This window comes from Sphaerodactylus townsendi, linkage group LG05 (assembly GCF_021028975.2).
Source record: "Sphaerodactylus townsendi isolate TG3544 linkage group LG05, MPM_Stown_v2.3, whole genome shotgun sequence".
In the NCBI taxonomy this organism is placed as follows: Eukaryota; Metazoa; Chordata; class Lepidosauria; order Squamata; family Sphaerodactylidae; genus Sphaerodactylus; species Sphaerodactylus townsendi.
Window position 1 is genome coordinate 82,948,590 of NC_059429.1, and position 20,416 is coordinate 82,969,005.

Here is a 20,416-nt window from a genome sequence, read left to right on the forward strand (position 1 = left end):
GTTTGAGATGATGCCAGCTAATTACAGTGTGACTTCTGTTTTTTTTTTTCCCTTGTTTTTGTGCCTTGTACTTTTGGTTATGGGGATAGAAAACCAGGGCTGACATGTTTAATATGCAGCAAGGGCTCCTATACCTTTAATATTTACACTGAAAGTGCAGCTGCAAAGTTGCCAGGTCTCTCCCTCCCCCCACACCTTGTAGTGCTCCTGTGACTGAAACAGCTGCGAGCAAAAATTCATTGTGGAAATAGTGATGGCAAAAGCCTCAGTTTCTGCTGTCACAAGGTTGATAAAAGCACAGGACCTTTTCAGGGAAAAAACGCTAGCAATGATGTACTGCAGCAGTAGAGGTTGCTGCACCTGCCAGAAATCTTACTAGGTGGTTGTTGTGAGGGTAAATTTGAGGAAGAGAAAACGATGTTGTAACTGCTCTGAGTTCTCACTGGGGAAAGGCACAAGACAATCTCTTTTGTCGTGGTTGAAAAGAAATCTACTTGATAGCAGTGAGACTTAACTTTTAATTAAATGTGCCTGGGATTATGCTTTACATCTAAACAACATATCTAGATCCTCCCATGTTTTCTTTCCTGCATTTTGTTGAAATTCTTGAGGATAATTACAGGGTTTGTAAGCAGAGGGCTTGCTGAGATGTCTTTGAAGTACTCAAAAACCCCTTGCTTGTATCCTGCTAAAAGTATTGAAGTCATATATTCAGCTCAAAGATACTGCAAGGTTTGTTTGCTTGCCATAATGCTTCTCTTTGACATATTGGAAGTTGTTTTTTTGGGTGACCATATAATCCTGAATGCCTTTCCTCCCTCTCTTTCCTAGGTGCTCTCGCATAACCTGTATACTGTGCTATGTATTCCCCATGATCCAGTGGCCCTGGAAGAACATTTCAGGGATGATGATGATGGTCCAGTATCAAGCCAAGGATATATGCCATATCTCAACAAATACATTTTGGACAAGGTAAGCTTACTTCTTCAGTGTCTGGAGCTACATCCTCTTAGATGCTTCAGATATCCTGAGGGCCAAAATACATAGTTGGTCTCTGGTTACATGAAGCTCAATTTGCAACAGAATCACAGCTTGCAGAGAGAGAAAGCTTAAACATTTCCCCTCCCTAGCCATGTTCCCAACAACAGCCCTAGGGAATCATGTGTACAGATGGGCTACATGTATACTGCACAACGGGGCAAATAGAAATTCCCTGGGATCCTTTCAGGTTAAGAAAATGGCATGGGAAAAGCTTAAGGCTTCCCCCTCACCCCCATACCATGGTTCTGCTGGATTACAAATATAAACCTGGCCACTTTATACTACAGCATCCATGGCCAAATTAGATGTACCATTGGGAGATCCATGAACAGATCTCTCATTTTTTAAAGAGTGGAAATATCCGTTGTAAGAGGAAGGAAGAATGTAAATTGGCACTGTAGAATTGCAGAGTTAGAGAATGGGGGGTATAACATTTTCTTTCTGCACCATTTTTCTATTCTAATTCAATCCCCTAAAGTAGCTCTTTCTGTTTTGTTCAGAGCTGTAGAAAAGAAGAATAAGAGTTTGGATTTATATCCCCCTTTTCTCTCCTGTATGGAGACTCAAAGGGGCTTACGATCTCCTTTCCCTCCCGCCCTCCTACAACAAACACCCTGTGAGGTGGGTGGGGCTGAGAGAGCTCAGAAGAAGTGTGTCTAGCCCAGGGGTAGGGAACCTGCGGCTCTCCAGATGTTCAGGAACTACAATTCCCATCAGCCTCTGTCAGCATGGCCAATTGGCCATGCTGACAGAGGCTGATGGGAATTGTAGTTCCTGAACATCTGGAGAGCCGCAGGTTCCCTACCCCTGCCATAGGGTATTCAAAACAAGCAACATTGGAGGTGGTTTGCCATTGCCTGTCTCTACATGGGCTGAGAGACTTCTGAGAGAACTGTGACTGGCCCTAGCCCAACTGTTTTTATCTGCTCTGAATATATTTAAAGAAATTGTTTGTTTTAGTGCTTTTAATAATCTGCTCCTCAAATTCTCTTTTTGCATGCCTAATTATTGTCTTAAATTCTTCTGCTGGAAACTGAGGTGCCTTCTGTTCAATTCATTGGGACCACCCTTCCATATTTTAAAAGATGCCTTTTTAGTTTTTATTGCTTCCTGGACTTCCATTTTTAAACATGCAGGCATTCTTTCAGAATTGGTAGTTTCTTTCTTAACTATGTGAAATGTATTCTATCTGATTTTAAATAGCTTCCAATAATCCTTTAAGGATTTGACTTTCTTTTGTTTCTCTTTTAGCTTCCCTATAACTATTCCCCTCATTTATGTGAAATTCTTTTTTGAAATTAAATGTTACATAGGGGTAATTTTCCATCAACAGTCAATTGGCAGAGGAGAGTATTCTTTTAAACTGTATTTCATTGTGTGATAATTTAGCTGTTACCCAGATACTTCTAGCTACTGACCTCTGACACAAAAACTTGCCTGTGCTATATTCTGACAGATACTCCTTACATTTCTGCGAAAGAATCTATATATTTGTTGAGTTGCTACAAAGGTTTTCATGGTCCTCCTGTGCCAAATGCAGGAAGCAGTCAATACCAAAATATCTTATTGTTTAGACTTCCTTTTTCCTCAACAAAACTGCCACAGCTTGCTTTCTGCTTGGTATTCCATAGGGAAATTTGGCTTTCTAAAAGTGTGTTTGTGTTTTCAGTTAAACTGATGTGAAGCTACGTGCTGTTGCTCTTTGTTGCTGGTTCTGCTAAACAGAGAAACGGTTTTGCCTGCAGCCCTGGCCCCAGCTTTTTGCTCAGTTCTTCCTCTATGGAAATTCTACACACCTGCTTGTTACTTAACTGTTTATCCAGATGATCAGTCAAAACAGGCTCCAGCCACATCTAGCTCTCGCACAACAGCAATGATGTCTATTTCACAGATAGTACGATGGAGCGGGCTGGGGGCCTTTTTATATGAAAACTGAATGGGCGTGTGATTCAGCACTGGAGGAGTGCAGCCTTCAAGCTAAATGCGGTGAATTTTTAAAGGAGATGAAGGGATCACAGAGCAATATGTTGGGGGATTCAAATAGTACATCCTGCAGTAGTACAAGGATATGACGTATAACACAATTCGGCTGAAGTGCTAATGTGGGAGACACCTGGAACCGTTCCAGAGCTTGTATTTTTTTATGACATGTGGTTTTTAAGGCAATATTATCTTGCATGAAGTGATCTGAGGTAGGTCTTACTCATGCTGCAGTGTGGTTCAGCACAATTCAGAGTTTGTAGCAGTATGCAAGATTTCAAACACTCTTTTCTGTCAAAAACTACTTTGTTTCCTTCCATGTTTTATTAATCTTGCTTGTTTTTGTTACTTTTTTCCATTGAAAAGAGAGGTGAAACACACTTTTCTATTGAAGCTGTAACCTTTATTATATGGACTGTTGGAATGAAATGTTCAGGGATTGCCTTACTTGTCTATGGGACTCTGCTGCCAAATTTCAGACAAAAAAAATAAAGGGCCCCTGTTTTATTGGCAACAGCAGGCAGAGGAAGGCATTTGGCAAGGCAATCCAAGAAAACAGGTAATGTGGCATAGTCAGCACAAATAACACATTAAATATCAGGGATATGGTAGTCGCTATACTGGGCATGCAGCCATAAGAACAAAACATGGCTGACACCACCCAACCTCTGTCTGCTCTCCTGCCACTGGCATATGAGTTTTTCTTCCTTTCTCTCAAATCTCAAATAGAAGAGACACCAGAAATGCATGGCCAAAATCTTCAGTTGTCTTTAAAAGCTGCCATGGGTGTGGGGGAAGGGAATTCTAATAATGCCATTTCTTGGCTAGAAGCTGTACATATGCATACGTCTTGATGAACCCTTTAAAGCCTGACAAACAAGTGGGTGGGTGTAAGTATCTGCCCAAGAATTTGCATGCAGGAGAGAAGTGTTACCCTCTGTGCTACAACCCCAGTCCAGATTGCTTCTTACCCCTTGTAACAATATTTTTTTAAATGAAAGGCAGACTGGCAGTCTGATTATAGACACCCAGCAAAGTGCCAAGTTGAGGCACATTAGTTAATTTAAGGGGGAAACTATACATGTAGTTTTATTTTTAAAACAATTTTAAGGGGGGAGGTACCTGACATTTCAAGGGGACCAGCATGGAGAATGAGCAAGGGGATTTTTAACTCTTTCGTCTATCTCAAGTTGTTTTAACTTTAGTAGGAAAAGTATTTTTTACATTAGGCATATACCCTATTAGACACGCGTGTACATGCGTTACTCATTGCAGGATGCACACATTACAGAGGAGCTGCTGCTGTCTTCAGAGGAATGCACTCCCCAGTCTGCATTATTGCCCATAGTGCTCTAGAGCATTTGCATTTATTTAAAATCTCAATTTCTCACCATTGAGGGATCCAAAGTCTTTGGGGCTTTCCCCACTGACAGAGTTGAACTGGTTTCTACCTAGGTTCGCCTCAGTGAATCCCCACTGCCACCGAGCTCAACATTGTTTTGTCTCAGTTCCCCCCCTCTCAGAACTGCAACATCCTTGTTGCAGTTATGAACTACACTTTTCTGCCGGAACAAGGTTGATACTGCTTCGAAGCTTCGAAGTGGGGAAGCATCGAAACGACAGCTCATCCGTTCAACCAATCATGAGTCGCTTTTGTGGCATGCACAGAATGGGAGAGTCGTGGCGGGCAGAAAGCTCATGTAACTGTAAACTGTAAAAACTTTTTAAAAGAACGCTCCCGTTTCCCACCGTAACACAAGCTCCAATCACGATCAAGGAGCGAAACAGATGATCGAGGAGCTAAACAGATGATCCCGCCCACTTAGCTCGGTTCCAGGGGGCCAACTCAGTTGCTGTGGGGACAGCCTGGAATCGCCTTCCACTGAAGGGAACCGAGTCAACCTTAGCTCCCTTCTGTAGTGGGGAAAGCACCCTTGAGAATATTGTTCTCCTCTCCCCTATTCCTTCACAGCAACTGCCTTTGCGGTAGGTTAGGCTTAGAGAATGTAACTGTTCTAAAATCACTCAGTGAGCTTCAATGGTATGGTGGGGGATTCAAATCTGGCTCTTCCAGGATCCTAGCCCATAGTAGGATGCCCCAGTGGCTCTCAAGGCATGTATGCAAAACCTTTAGCCCTACTTTCTCCTCAGCCTTCAGAGTTTGGGGAGGAGCAAGTATAGCATTTGTCTCCATTCTGCACCTTCATCTGCCTGTGGTCTAGGGAGATACAAGCAAAACAGTTGGCTTTAGTCTATACCTTGCAAGCACCATCAAAGAAAAGAGTATCTGAACCCAAGAGAAACTACTGCATACATAGAACTGAATCTCTCTGCAAGCAGTGACCTTCCCCCACCCCAGCAATGTTTATGAACATTAATGAAAGTGAATTTTTCATCTGATTTGATTTGCTAATGTTCAAATGCATATCCCTAAATATGTGGCCTTTCCTAGTTGACATGCATACTAAAAAGGTAGCTGAAAATGATGGGACTGTGAGTTAAAAAGGGAAAGAAGCCTGATCTTTATTGGCTGTTAGCCATGCTGGCCACATGTGACCTCCATGCTTAAAGGAAGTATATCTTTTAATGCATTAATGCATGATTTTGGCCTCTTGTGCCCTAGTTGCTTGTGTGAATCATGCGGCCTGAGGACTGGATTTGGCCCCTTGAGAGGGCTTATCAAACCTGCAATCCAGCTGAGGCAGGCACCCCTTGCTCCTGATCTGGTCTGGGGACCCCGTTGTGGGTTTGCCAGTCTAGGCACTTACGCCTTTTTCCGATCTGGTCTGGTGAACCCACTGCAGCTTTGCCAGCTGCAGCAGCCACCTCCGCCCCCAGTGCCATTCTGGGTTGGCAGGCTTATTAATGCAGTCAGCTGCTCCCCCTCACACACACTGCCAATGTGAGCTACTGATCCACCCTCCCCCAGTGCCATTCTGGGCTGGTGAGCCCCCAGCAGGCTTGCCCGCCCAGGCAGCCACCTTCCCCACCTCCCAGCTTGGCTCAAGTCACACTTATGTCATATCTGATATCTGGAGCACGTAATAAATGAATTTGACATTCCTGAACGTAGGGCATCTAGTTAACTACTCCTGCAAACATAATACCAGACTAGGGACACCATTGGCCTTATCTGATAGAGTTATTTTTACATATTCTCATGCAAAATCCTTCCTACTGTGTACAGATGGTTTCCCCCGCAGAAATCCTCGCACATGGTCTCCCTGAAGCTCCTATGCTTTATATTATCCAAACATTCTGTATTGGAAACATAAGATAATTTGGACGGAAATTGCTGGGCTGCTGTACTCCCTTGCCGGCAGCTTGCTCGCTCATTCCAGCATAGGCTCAACATCTGTCCCTGTTTCAATCTTTCAGAGAAGCCCTGATTGGGTCTCCCGTCTCTTTCACCCCAGCTGGAACATCCACACCAGCCCCGCTTTCTGCAAAACAAACTGCATTCGCCAAACGGCCACCAGGGGGCGATGTCGCGGGCCAGAGAAACCGCCTCGCGCAAGGGACAGGGAAGGAGGCGGGCTTGGCCCGTCGTCGGGTCGATATGCGAAAACCTCAATCACGCCAAGTGCCGGCCAATGGCGCTGAAGTGCGTAGTGACGTTGGAGTGAGCAGGCGTTACGTCGCGGGGAGGGAGCTGTGGCTGCTGCTGTCGGGGCCGGGTGGGGTTCTTTTCCCCCGATGTTAAAAGTTGTGTGCCGAGTGTGGCGGCGGGGGGTTGTTGCGCGCTCCGTCGGCAGCAGGTGAGGTGTGGGGCGCGCGCTTCGGGCATTGCCAGGGGTGACCCCACTTGCGGGGAGGTTGAGGCGGGGATTCACCGTTCCTCTTCCCGGAGGAGGGGAGGGGAGGGGAGGGGAGGGGAGGGGAGGTCCTGACGCGGAGATCTGTCCGGTGTCAGGGAGAGGCCGTGCGGAGGCGAAAAGTCCGCCGTATCAGAAGACCCAGACGCAGCTGCTGTCAACGAAGTGTTATGGGAGAAGAGCGCTGTGGGTCAAAAAGAAGGGTGTTCTTTCCATCTTTTAGTCCGATGTGATGTTTAAACTTCTTAACAGAGATGCTTCATTTGTTCCCGCAGAAAGTTTATTCCCCATTTTTCTTATAAAGACTCAAAAAGACTTTCAATAATGGGAAGAGGAAAATTCCCATTGTAAACTAATAAGTTGTGAAGCCCTTCTTCTCTTGCTGTTGGGGACTCTGGTAGTAGGTTCATTTCCCTGTGGTCCGAGTGTTTCCAGATGTCAGTCTGATTTCAGCCTTGCCAGTCTCATTCATTGTACTCTCTGAATTTTGATTGCTTTTATTGTTACCATGAAGATGGAGTGTAGTACAAAGTCAAATAAATAAACATATTTCCCTGAGTATAGGAGCATGATAGGTTTTAAAGTGTGAAACAGTTAGTGCTTGCAAATTGTGGAACATGTAAGATTTTTTTAAAAAATATTCAGACTATGTCAGGATTTGAAATATTTTTTTCACATCCAAGTATGCCTTTTTTGTAAAAGTTTTTAACAATAGCTGGTTTCTGGAGTTTAGATTGGTCAGGGTGTGGGTGGCTTGACAACTTTCAAGTGACTTTCTGTGATGGAGGGCGTTGTCCTAGTGTTGGATTAAGGATTATGTGGGAATTGCTGGCGTTGTTCTAGTGGTGGGTGTTGGAGTGACATCCGTGACTCTGAAATGCTTCCTTTTGTCCCCCCACAGTCACTGGAACATTTTGAATGGGACATACATATCCTCTCTCATTAATGTTCCGGGAAAGTATAGCAATCCTGTTTGCAGTACAAAGGTGCCTGTTTACAACACCTGCGTAAAGCTACTTATTCCTTACTTCCATGTTTGCAGTGTAATGGATTTTTGTGTATCTGAAAAATTGCTCTACTTTTTGAAAAATTAAAGCTGATTCACATTGTATTGGGTCCATGCCTGCTTCTTTTTGACTATTTGTCCTCTACTAGCATCTGATTTACTATTATTTATTTTACCAGATTCATGTCTGGTTGTAATTTTTATGTTCTGAGTACATCACAGTAGTTCGCAAGGCCCTTCAGTCCTTGAAGAACACTTTTCGGAAAGTACGTAAGCCTCATTAAGTAGACTTCAAGTAAGATACTGAGTAGACTTCCTTAGAATTGCAGTGTAATTAATTTTACTGAACAATGAAATCAAAGTAGTTAAAACTACACAGAGGGGAAAATAAATTAATATGTAGTTTAACAGGATCCAGCTGAATTGTATTTGTCCTAATAGTTCCCAGTTCTTCCACCGCATAGTTTTTGTATAGTTCCTGGGGATCTGACCTAGTGGAAAGGCAGTATAAAATGTTTTAAAGAAATAGTTGCTCCAATCAGTTTTGCCCAGGTTTCAGAAATCTTCAGAAACAGTATTTGCAGTCAGATGTTGTGCTTTAGTGTGACTATAAGTTTGAAAATGATCATTGATCCAAATTGAGATTCTCCATTGGAAGAATTAACCTGGACAACTTTATTTGCTCATTTTGATCATTTACAGAATCAGATCCCTTGTGATGAGAGAAAACTGAAGACTCAGTGTTTTAGTTATAAGGCCGGGCCTGGAAGGCCTAGGCTAGCCCCATCTCGTCAGATCTTACAAGCTAATTGGGGTCAGCCCTGGTTAGTATTTGGATGGGAGACCAGTAAAGGATTACCAGGTTTGCTAAGTGGAGGAAGGCAATGTTACTTTCTTGCCTTGAAAACCCCCCAGGGTCACCTAATATGGCTACAACTGCATGCTACTAACCCACACACATTTACTTACAAATATACAAATTGAGTTGGGGGGAGGTGTTTTTAACCAATGCTAGTCTTGATGAATCACCCAAGCCAGAAAACAGCTTCAGTATTATTCCTTGTGAGCCAGCTGCAAAAACTCTATTTTCTTCTTCTACCTGCTTTGTTCAAGTTAGTTGTTTCCTTCAACTCCCACATAGGCAAATAGGGTGTGATACAAGCATTCCTGTAGCTTGAAGTAGCCACCTGCCATCAGAGGCATTAAGTGAGTGCCTTTAGCTATCAGGCTATGCCAAAGCTTAAAGAAATGATCGTGTCTTAATTCTGTTTGATCCTGCTCAGCAACTAATTTTTAGCAGGAATTATGTTTTGAATTGAGCAAGGACTGAATGCTCACATAATGTTGCCCATGACCTGATTCATAAAAATGTGAGGCAGTGGGACGAGCCAAAGAGCTCTTTAACTTCTTGCTCCACCAAATGTTCTGATATGGAAGTTCTGGCAGAGCTTTCCCTTTTATTATGCATCTCAGTCTCTCACTTTTCTGTGTACTGAGCAAATAGTAATGAACACTGAAATATGTAACAGCTAGTGACAGCTCTCTAGTGCTATTTACAGTTGGTGGGATGCAAGGGTCCTGCTCGTACAAGAGAAATAAATTTAGTTGCATAGGCCTAAACTTGCTCTTCTTGACTGTCTTGACCAATTCTTATTGAGTAGCTGAATTGACTGCTCTAATTCCATGTAAAACAATTGAAGGGGGTTGGCTTTTTTCTATTCAGTCTGGTGGCAGGTCAAGGATGTTATTTTCTTTTCAGTATGTATGTTAGTTTGAACTTATTACTGATAAATGGAGTCTGGAGTCATAAAATGAAATTGTTTTAGTTATATAGAATAAAAATGAAATTTTTTAGTTATATAGAATTTAGTTATATAGAATTCTATTTAGTTATATAGAATTCTATTTAGTTATATAGAATATAGAAATTCTATATATTTTAGTTACCGGTATATAGAATATATATATTAATTATATAGAATTTTTAGTTATTATAGAATGTTTAGTTATAGAGAATGTAGTTATATAGAATTTTTTTAGTTATATAGAATAAGGCTCAGCCTAATTATAATGAAATGTCATGGAGTCATAGCCAGTATTAGAAGTGACTACAAAGTCCACCTAGTAGTTGAACTTCCTGCTCAATACAGGAAAAATTCCATTACCATATCCTTGATGTCCAATGAACAAGAGTCTACTTCTTCCTGAAGCAGTCTGTTCCACTGTTCCAACTTACTGTTGGTAGACTTCTCTAATATTTAGCCAAATTCTACTTCTTTTTAGTTTCTGTCCACTAGTCCTAGTCCTGCCATGAGGAGCAGGACAGAACAAGAAGAGAGAAAGAAGAACAACGGAGAAAGAATAATGTGAAAATAAATACCTTTGTAAGATCTGTTTAGTTGTACTTTCTGCTGATGATTTTTGTTTGGAAAATCACTTTCTGTTAACCTTAGGACAGTTAATAAATTGTGGTCATCTCACTCTGGATTTGGTCTTTGAACATATATCTGTGATGAGAAAGAGTTTACGTATATTATTTTCTCAGCCTCCATTGTCAGACTGAAGGTGAATGGCCCAGTTTCGGCAATAGTACTATTACCATTCTTTTATATGGTTCTAGACAAGGTTTTCAGTCATCCATGTGCACTTCAATGCTTTTCAGAATTCTTGAAGAATTAAAACAGAACCTTAAAGTTGACATTAGAAAGGAACTTTTCTACCTGATGCCTTAAATGTTTTCTTTCTTGTCTAAGAGACAGTGTTTTTTATTTGAAGTTTTCATTCCTTTTCTTGAAACCATAGAAGAACATCTGGGAGATGGTCAGAGATTGTCAGGGACTCTGAATAGGCAACACAGTTTTGTGGTTTTGATAACATTTAGCTAAAGACAGAGCTTAAATGTTCTTTTCACTTCTAAATCTGTACTGGTTGATAGACTAAACCCAGACTGTAACTTTTGTGCCCTTGACAATAACAGCAGTTGCTTTTTCACTGTTGGATGATATGGGGGATGGATTTCTTTAACAGCACCCTGTAACAATAGACAGTAATATGTAATGACAACTTCCACTTTTCTAATGCAAGTTTAGGCTGCATGTCACTTCAGCTGTCTTTGTGTCTCTGACCAGGACAGATTAAGGTCTGTGTCTAGAAAAATCATAATGTAGCACTGACCAGTGTATTGTAGTGCTGTCATCTGCTGGGCAGAGACCTGGTGTGATACTTTGTGTTGAAGCAAGATGAACTTGAGAAACTTGAGTCCTCCAAATATCATGAGGTGCTCAATATTTAATTCAGTACAATGAAAGCTCTGATTTCTAAACTTACTCATCTGTAACAATGTATCATATCCAAAGATTCATCAACATTAACAATTGTGTAGTTTTCCCTCTGATACAGAATAATTACGCAGCCAGTATGTATAAACAATCAAACTATTTTTTATTGTTTGTACAAGTTTTTATTGTTTGTACATACTGGCTTCTTTGTTATTCTATTGAATGGGAAAAGGTTTATATGTCTGTCACTTATGCTGCAATCTAATTATATTGGGTTGGGTTCAAATCCTCAAGACTCATTTATGATTCCTGCATCAATTATTCCCAGTATTGATTAGTAGTCAACAATTTTTAAAATTCCTACTCAGATTCATTTAAGCAACTCAGTTATTCTCATATTGCACACTGAAATAGGAAAAGGTTATTGCTAGAGCTTTCAAACAGTTAAAGCATTTCGTTAAACTTGCAACTTACAAGTCTTGTCTGTAGTAAGTAATAATTAACTTTAGATCACTAGCTAGCAAAGTTTCTGTGAAATTGAGTAAGTTGGTTATTTCTTGCTTTTAATTGTTCACATATATGTGGATTGGACTCGATATAAGTGGGTTGGACTTGATAGCCCTTGGGGTCTCTTCCAACTCTATGATCCTATGTGTGAAGGTAATGGGCACATAATATTTTTTGTGGATTAGTAACTTTTGTGACCTTACTTGCAAGGGTGAATTATTACTACCTCAAAACCTTAGTTAACAAGCTTTTCCAAATGGGGCAACTTCTCTTACGTGAAATAACTTAAAATGCAATAAAAGCATCCAGGCATTAAGACCAGGCTTAGTAATGCATTTCATCGCATTCTGGAACGTGTTACATTTCAAATTACAGTGCTACATTTTATGTGTTACATTTTACAGTGCTACATTACGTGTACAAATTACGTGTTACATTTCAAATTACGTTTTACATTTCAAAATACAGTGCTCTACCTGCATATAAAGTGTTCTGAAAGCAGCGAAGGCCCATCACTAAAGCATTGCTGGTTTTAGTTTGAGCATCATCTTCATTGTTACCTGTAGCTCTTATTGTTAGAGATAATATTGACTGGTTTTCAATGTAGTGTACAGAGCATCAATCTTTAAATTTAATTTCCATCAGAGTTAATTGTTAGACACAGGATACTCTTATAGCCTTCATAACAGCAACACTTTCTAGTATCTAACAGCAGATGAGAGCATTCTTCTTATTTGAGTTCAGTTGTATCTATCAATACCTATATGAAAAAGATGTTGTTCAGGAAACTGTCATACCTCAGGGTTGTGTCACAAATTCACGCAGTGCATTAAAAAATATGCATCTGCGGGAGTGTTTTCAGTTATATGTATTTTACAAGCAGAGAGAGCTAGGATTGACTGTGGCTCCTTCCTATTAAGCATGTTTGCTGCTGTGTTAATATAAGTGACCCTCAGACTACCACCCATACGACTGTGCCATCTACTTATTAATTCAGTAGACTGGTTTTTTCAATAGTGTATATAAATTGACTAATAGCTGTCGGAATAGCATAGATCTTCATATGCTCATCCTAAATTAGGAATGGACTCTCTTTGTGCTAGGGAAACCATGGAGAGTTTCAGATCGAAGGTAGCTGCACTGGTCCCAGAGCAAAAGGCTGGAAGCCATGTAATGTATTGTATTATGACCAATCAAAATACACAAAATAGTTTTTAAAGTGGCACTGTCTGAGATCCATGTTGTTCAGTTTGTCGTTTTCAGCTGAATGTGTAATTGGAACACTGGTCATGTATTCGGACAGCTACCAATATACCGTATATACTCATGTATAAGTCGAATTTTTCAGCACATTTTTAATGCTGAAAAAGCTCCCCTCGACTTATATGCGGGTCATTAAAAATTTTTGTGTGTTTTTACTTTGCCGGCCAGCAGGGGGCGCAGTTTTTATGCTAGCATCACCAAAATTTCAGGGTACCCTCAGAAGACACTCCTGATGATACCAGCCAAGTTTGGTAAAGTTTGGTTCAGAGGGTCCAAAGTTATGGACCCCCAAAGGAGGGAGCTATTTTCAATAGTTTCAATGGGAGCTATTAGTAGATGGGTCTACCCTTTTGAGGGTCCATAACTTTGGACCCTCTCAACCAAACTTCACCAAACCTGGCTGGTCTCATCAGGAGAGTCTCTTTATGACACCAGCCAGGTTTGGTGAAGTTTGAGTCAGGGGATCCAAAGTTATTGATCCCCAAAGGGGATGCCCCATCCCCCATTGTTTACAATGGAAGCTAATAGTAGATTTTCCATTTCTGATAATATCCCTCTTTAAAAAAAAATCTAAGTTGGGTTACATTTTGGACATTCAAGATGAAATGCATGAGGAATCCAGTTTTGGAGGATTTTTAACTCTTGTGTTTTAGCTTGGTTGCTGGTTTGAGAGCTTTCAAGGTTTTTGTACTTTTAAAGTTATTGTTGAGACCATATTGTTCTTGTTGACCCTCTTTTCCACTTACAGAGCCAGTTTACTGTTTTTCTTTGAAATAAATATTCAAAAACATTTAACCTACTGATGCCTCAATTGATGTAATTTTATTGGCATCTATTTCTATTTTTGAAATTTACCAGCAGCTGCTGCATTTCCTACCCTCGACTTACACGCGAGTCAATAAGTTTTCCCAGTTTTTTGTGGTAAAATTAGGTGCCCTCGAATTCTGCCCATATCGCGGGATGCGATTCTTTATATCGCCGAGTATATACGGTAATTTTGCACGGAAAAAAAGCTAGTAATCCTTTCAGTGGTAGTATGTGTTAAGAGCTGTAAGGTCTTGTAAGTATTTTTTTCTGCTCAGGAAAATGATGAGCTTGTGAGATATTTACTACATGTTTTTGTACAGACAATGACACAAATAAGCCATTTGTCCTTGTGAAATGTATGCAATAGTGAGTCATACTTGCTTGGAAGTAAGTTCTGATGAAATCAAGGGGGCTTACAGTTCATTTGTTTGTACTGTACATTTTATGCTCCAAATACATTTTTCTTTTTAATTTTGAGCCTTTCTATCTTGCCAGTCTTCAGAATGGAGCTCAAAGAACCTTATAGCAATATATAAACTATCTGCACGGAATTCTATTACATCATCTTAAGCAGAGATTAATTGAAGTGTTTTCTGGGAACTGTGAATGCAGATACCAGTAGACTATTCCTATGTGCTGTAGTAATTTCTGTTGTCCTCACTTTGTCGTGGGTTTGGGAGGCAGAGACCCCTGTATCTTTGCTCATCCTTGTTCCATGGGGAAATTAATTTCATGTCTTGATGTATAATGAAAACTACTTCATTCCGGAAGTGTTCTATTTATGGTTATTGGCATTATTATGATGGTGTTCCTAGTTAGTTACCTGCTCTGCGTTACTCCTGTGTTGCCAACACGGCTTACATGATGGAATGCTTCCTCACAAAAAATACTTAAATGTAGCCTTTTCTTTGATTTATTTTCTAAGCTAGCATTTTTCCTGACATCTAATTTTCTTTGTACTGTTGTTTTTAAAGGGGAGCATACTTCCGTATAGGAATGCAACTGTAATTGGAAGTGGTATGGTCCAGACACAAGTGGTGACCACCTGAGTGACTGTATGTGAAAACCAAGCCTTAGGATTAGCTATACAGTGTGAAATGGTCAGCAGAGCATGCGAATCAGTTATTTTATGTGAGGGTTCTGCTTTTCAGGATCTGTGATATACTGTTATTACCGGTTAGTCTAAGTTGGCAGTGGGAAGTGCAACTAATTGCAGTATCATTAGGGGCAAATTGTAAAGAAGCAGAATGTCTAGAAATTTTGGGAAGCTGCAAATTGAATGGGGAAGAGGTAGAAAGGGTAGCGGCAGCCCAAAACCACTTTCATTGAAGTTTCTCCCTCTTCTTGTCAGTGTGTGTGTGTGTGTGTGTCCTTATTTGTATAAATCATTGAATTGGATCACTTGGTTGCTTGTGTTTTTTAATGCTTCTCATTAGAAAAGAACTTTTAGGCACAGCTCCTAAAGTAGTGTAGAGCTTCCTTAATACTGGTGAAAGTGTATTGTTACGTGTTCTTTGGAAGATGCTCTTCCAAAGATATTTGTTTAATTCTTAAGTTACTCTTCTGGGACTGTTGACTGATAGTTATTATCTCACTCCTTTCCCACTTTTCTCTCTTTCTGATGAGAAAATGATACACATTCCTTCCCTAGTCTACTATTTACTTTCTGTTCACAATGCGCTTTTTGTCTATTTACTTTCTGTTCACAATGCAAATGTAAGGTGGAGAGGAGAGTAAATGAAATTAGGCTTTGTTCTCATGTTGACTAGATTATGGGGTATCAGACTTCCCAGTTGTAGGATTTTCTATATCAATAAAAGCACAAAGCTAGGTATTAGTCCTGCCCTTCCTGTACCAACATCCAATCTACTGAGACCTGTTTTTACTCCAAAAACAAAAAAACCCATGCCTGCCACAGGTTGGCTTCTTCCATGGAACAGCAACAAGAAGCTTTTGTGTCTTTTCCTCTCCCGCTCCCCGTTCCTTCCCAGAAGAACATCCAGCCATAAAGGTTCTAGCCAGCCAATTTCCCCTGATTCAGGGGAAAAATTTGTGATGGTGGGAAGGGGATTACTTTGGGATCCTCCTTACCATATTTGGACCTGGATGGAGGAGGATAAATTTGGCTTGAACTGCGTCTTATTCTCTCTAGCTTCTACAACAGCTGATTACAAAATGGCCAGTATTTACCCGTCTACCTGGTTGGTGCCATTTTTCCTCCATTTTGTAAGTCAAAAGGGGTGGGTAAAGTCTATAGAGATCCTTTCCCCTTGTAAATGCTGGTTTGGGCCCAGAACATTATAACAAGATTCACAATTGAATAATCCCTCTTATCCTGAGTGACTCAGTCTGAAACAGGCAAAGAGAAGAGGTCAGTTGATTTGCCCATAGCCAACAAGAAACTTGATAAGATTCTTTGCAGTAAGATTTCTGACAGATAGATGCCCCACACTGCCGCCATGCATGTCTGCTGTCCAGGATTTGCTGGAAAGCAGCAGCGTTAGAAAAGAGCATATAGTTGAATCCTGAAATCTCTTTAGTTGAAGTATGTTTCACCATCAGCCAGAGGAACTCTTTTGGGGAAGGGGGCAGAAACAAATTCTGATCACGCAAAGCACACTGGTTTCTGGCTGTGATTGCTGGGGTTTTGAGGTTTTTTTAGTTATACTTTCTTACTTCTGGTTCATATTTGTAGTTGTGGGAAGTTTACAAGTCTTTCAATGTATCTGAATGAAAGGAGACTAAAGGGCTTGTTTTGAAAGCTGCCTGCTTATCATCTTTGTGGCCTTGCTAAGGTTTTGGTGTCTCAGCAGGGAGTGGTGCAATATCCATGTGACTTCTTAGAGAGAAAGCAACTTCAGCCAGTTTTACTTCTGTGATTTTTACTTCAAAGGCTATTCTAGAGAAGTGCGTACACTGGGGTGGGTGGGGTGGGGTGGGGTGGGGGGAGCCCAAATGCGTATACAAGCTCCCAGTCACACTGGGAAGTCTGTTGCTTCCAGTCAAAAGAGGAAGGCTCCTGCAGTCCATCGTCACATGTGTCTGCATAAGTGTAAGTAACACAATCACTGGCTTTTCATTGGTGCTCTGTTTCCTCCTGGCTTGTGCAGAACTTTATGCGCAATGCTGTTCTAAAAGTGTACAGAGAGGAGGAAAAGAATTTGAGTGCAGTCATAAGAAGTGTCTGTGCTGGTTTTTTGGCCAGCAGTTCTATAAACATTTAGAACAGATGCCACTTACAGAGGCGGAGCAATAGGGTAGTTTACAGCCCAGCCTCACATGCTTCCTTCTGATGTTACCAGTATATGTTTGGTGTGAAAAAGAACCCCGTGGCTGTTTAGCTGTTGATTCTTTCTGTGGGTGAGTTGCTATTTTCCATGGTTTTATGCTTAATACTTGAAGGGTGTGGTCAAGAGAGTATCTAGCACACAGTATTGTTGAGTAGATCTACTTAGAAATATTAAATTTTTGACTGTTTTTCTTGGTATATATGTATTGAATCTCATTCTAGCTGCCTTCAGGTGATTTGCAATGACAACTGATAGGGATAACCTCTGATCCAATCCCAGTTTTCTTGCTGGAATTGTGAGACTTATATCGGCCTTTTGGCTAAGAAAGCATTCTCTATGTGAGTCCTCTGTTAAATGCATTTTATTATTAAGGTTGTAAAAATGTTCATAAAAATAGTTCAATATGTTGTTGTCCTGAATATTCTGTGAGTCCAGATATGTATTTCCAGCCCATCTGGGGTTTTTTACGTTTTTCATTCACTGGTTTTAATACAAATACTTACCACATGTTTTTGTTCATGTGTTACAGCAAAAATAAAGCTTTAAAAAATAATTATTCTTGATTACAGTGAATGGATATATAATACGTTGTCAGGAATGTAGCAAAATAACACTAGCTATAAATCTCTCATGCCCGTTCAGCTAGTTTGAGGTGCAAGGAGTTTATATTTGGACACAGACAGAATTGAAAGTAGCAAGGTTTATTGATTTAAAATGCTTGTAAACTGTGCTGTTACATTGTTGTTGACTGATCTCCTGATTGTAATAAATGTTGGTTGGTTGGTTGGTTGGTTGGTTGGTTGGTTGGTTGGTTGGTTGGTTGGTTGGTTGGTTGGTTGGTTGGTTGGTTGGTTGGTTGGTTGGTTGGTTGGTTGGTTGGTTGGTTGGTTGGTTGGTTGGTTTTTTAAAATGTTTCTATACTGCCTTTCCCATGAATGATAGCAAAATGTCAAAGCAACAACACATAACATTACACCCCAGTCATCCATCTAACTATATTTCCTCCCTGCAATAATCAGGCCATGAGCAGCAAAAGTAGAGAGTCCCATAAATTTGGCAATTTCCTGATGGCTTTTAAAAAGGAGCTCATCTCCTCTGGCAGGCCATTTCAAAGGTTCCACTCTTGACTTAAAAAGGATGAGGCTGAGTCAAATTCGCTGAGTCAGATCCTAGGAGAAAGCATGGAAAGCAAGAACTACTGAGAGGAATATGATTGGTTCATATAGGACAAGATGGTCCACAGTTCACTAAAAATGAGATACACTGACTTGCTTGGATCGGGGGTGGTTCTGTTTATGATGGGCTCTACTTCTACATCTACAAATAGACTGATTACAGAGAAAGACCATGTAGTGCTGCCCCTTCACCATTTGCTGGTGAGGCGGGGAGCATGTACCATTTTTAGTTTATTGGGATGCTATTTTGCTGTTAACAGATAAAATTAAATATGGTTTTAGTTTATCTGTACATTACCAATGGTATTGTATAATATGATACATCTGAAATAAAGCACATGTAGTATTTTAGAAGCCAGTACTATTTTGCTTCTCTTTTATAGCCTTAAAATTAATGTAAAACTGAAAAGCAGTGAAACCTTACAAAATGGTGGGAAATCCATTGTTTCCCATTATGCAGTTTTGTGGGCCAGACAGGTTTGAGAAACTAAAGTAAAAATGTTGATGAGACATCAAGTATGATTCTTGGAGGCACTGTTGTGGAGAATTCTATGTTGTATAGCGTGTGCAACAAAGACATTCTGAGTATTCATTAGGGTACAAATGCCTCATGAGAACTAATTATCTTTGGTGGGGGAAGATAGTTCTTTCATTCTTTGGATGCTAACTATGTTTGTAGGTTTAATTTAATTGCACATGTGCTGCTGTAATGGTAGAATCAATGTAAAGCAGTTGCATCTTCTTGCTATTAGTTTTCTTCATGGGACTATATCATTTCTTTAGTCAGTGAGTTCTCACCCATGCAGTCCTTCTTCTTTCCTTTTTTTTTTGCCGCCAGGGGCTTTAATTTTCTTCCTTCAAAGCTAAAAAGTTTGCCTTTGAAACAGAATTATGTGTTTAAGAGCCTTTTTCTTCTTCTGCCTCAACTTCCCTGGGAAAGGCTCAGTTTTCTTGATTCTAAAAACTAAATGGCACAACTTAGCATCTTCACAAAACTTGTGGACCATGGAGACCAAGTAGCTGATCAAATGATTACTGTCTTCACAACCTTTGCCTGAGTAAGGCCCTAACCTAGAGGTGTCAGGATGTGTGTTGTGGGGGTTGGGCTTTTACAGGGGTGTTGCTATGGGATAATGCTTTGCCAAGTTCTAGTTACTGCTGTGCTGTTCTGTTTCCCTTTTGCAAGTTCCTTATCAATAACCTTGCGTGTTTGAAGAACTGTTTCAGTGAATGCTAGTCTGTTTTCATTCACAGGTTGTGGGTGGCGGGGGGGACACTGTTGAATGTTGTCAACTGTTCTGAGGGATTAGCTCAGAACAGGCTTTTGCCTTCTACCTGTCACCAGCAATAAAATCTTTGGACTTTCAAGTGTTTCATTGTCTATGCAGGGGAGTTCTGACAAGAGGCCTGCAAAAGGCCTGTCCCAGGAGCTCACCATGTACAGGTTGTCATTCATATTAAAAACTACACTGTAAAGAATAAGTTCAGTAGTCATTGAAATGACTCCACAGGGTCTATTTTCTGCTGCTGCTTCTTTTTTAAAAAAATCTACCATGTTTTGGTTGGTATTGCTCTGGAGAAAACTATAAATCAGTATAAATCATAAATCAGTATACCTATAGATCAGTGGTGGCGAACCTATGGCACTCCAGATGTTCATGGACTACAATTGGCCATGCTGGCAGGGGCTGATGGGAATTGTAGTCCATGAACATCTGGAGTGCCATAGGCTCGCCACCCTGACTATAGGTTAATCTATTTGCATTTACTTAATTTCTCTGTTAACTGTTACAGTGACTGTGTTGTTGACACTTAACTGGTCTATCAGCTCGTCCCTGTATGAACTTCATGTTGGCAAGAGAGCTACATTAGGGAGATGAAAAAGGGAGAAAAGTAAGCGTTTTGCTCTTCAGATGATCAGGTATAGTTACATCCTCACAGAGATAATTCCTTACAGCCTTTCCAGGCATTTTAAAACTGGGAATAAGATGCTTACAGAGTAGCTGTCAGCTATCACCAAATTGTTTTAACATGGTATTCACTACTGTAAAGCATTGACAACTTTCATAGGTGGACTGATATTTGCCTGTGTTAGTATCACTAAAACTCACACTAATGCCAATTGAGTTTCCCAGCATTATCCAGCACTGCTTTCCTTTTGTGTTTTAGGATTGCTGAGAAATAATGAGAGTAAATATTTTACCTGCAGAAGCCAATCGTGCCTTTCTTGCTGTTTGCTTCTGCTGCAATTAAA

The 20,416-nt window shown here is 40.5% G+C and overlaps 1 protein-coding gene across 1 annotated transcript in view; it reads left to right on the forward strand.

The window, feature by feature from the left end:
* The first annotated feature begins 6,657 nt into the window (after positions 1-6,657).
* PPARD (peroxisome proliferator activated receptor delta) overlaps positions 6,658-20,416 on the forward strand; it is a 47,868-nt gene continuing 34,109 nt past the window's right edge. The window contains exon 1 of the mRNA XM_048497871.1: positions 6,658-6,779. The gene's annotated coding sequence lies outside the window, so the exon portion shown is untranslated. The remainder of the gene's footprint in view (positions 6,780-20,416) is intronic.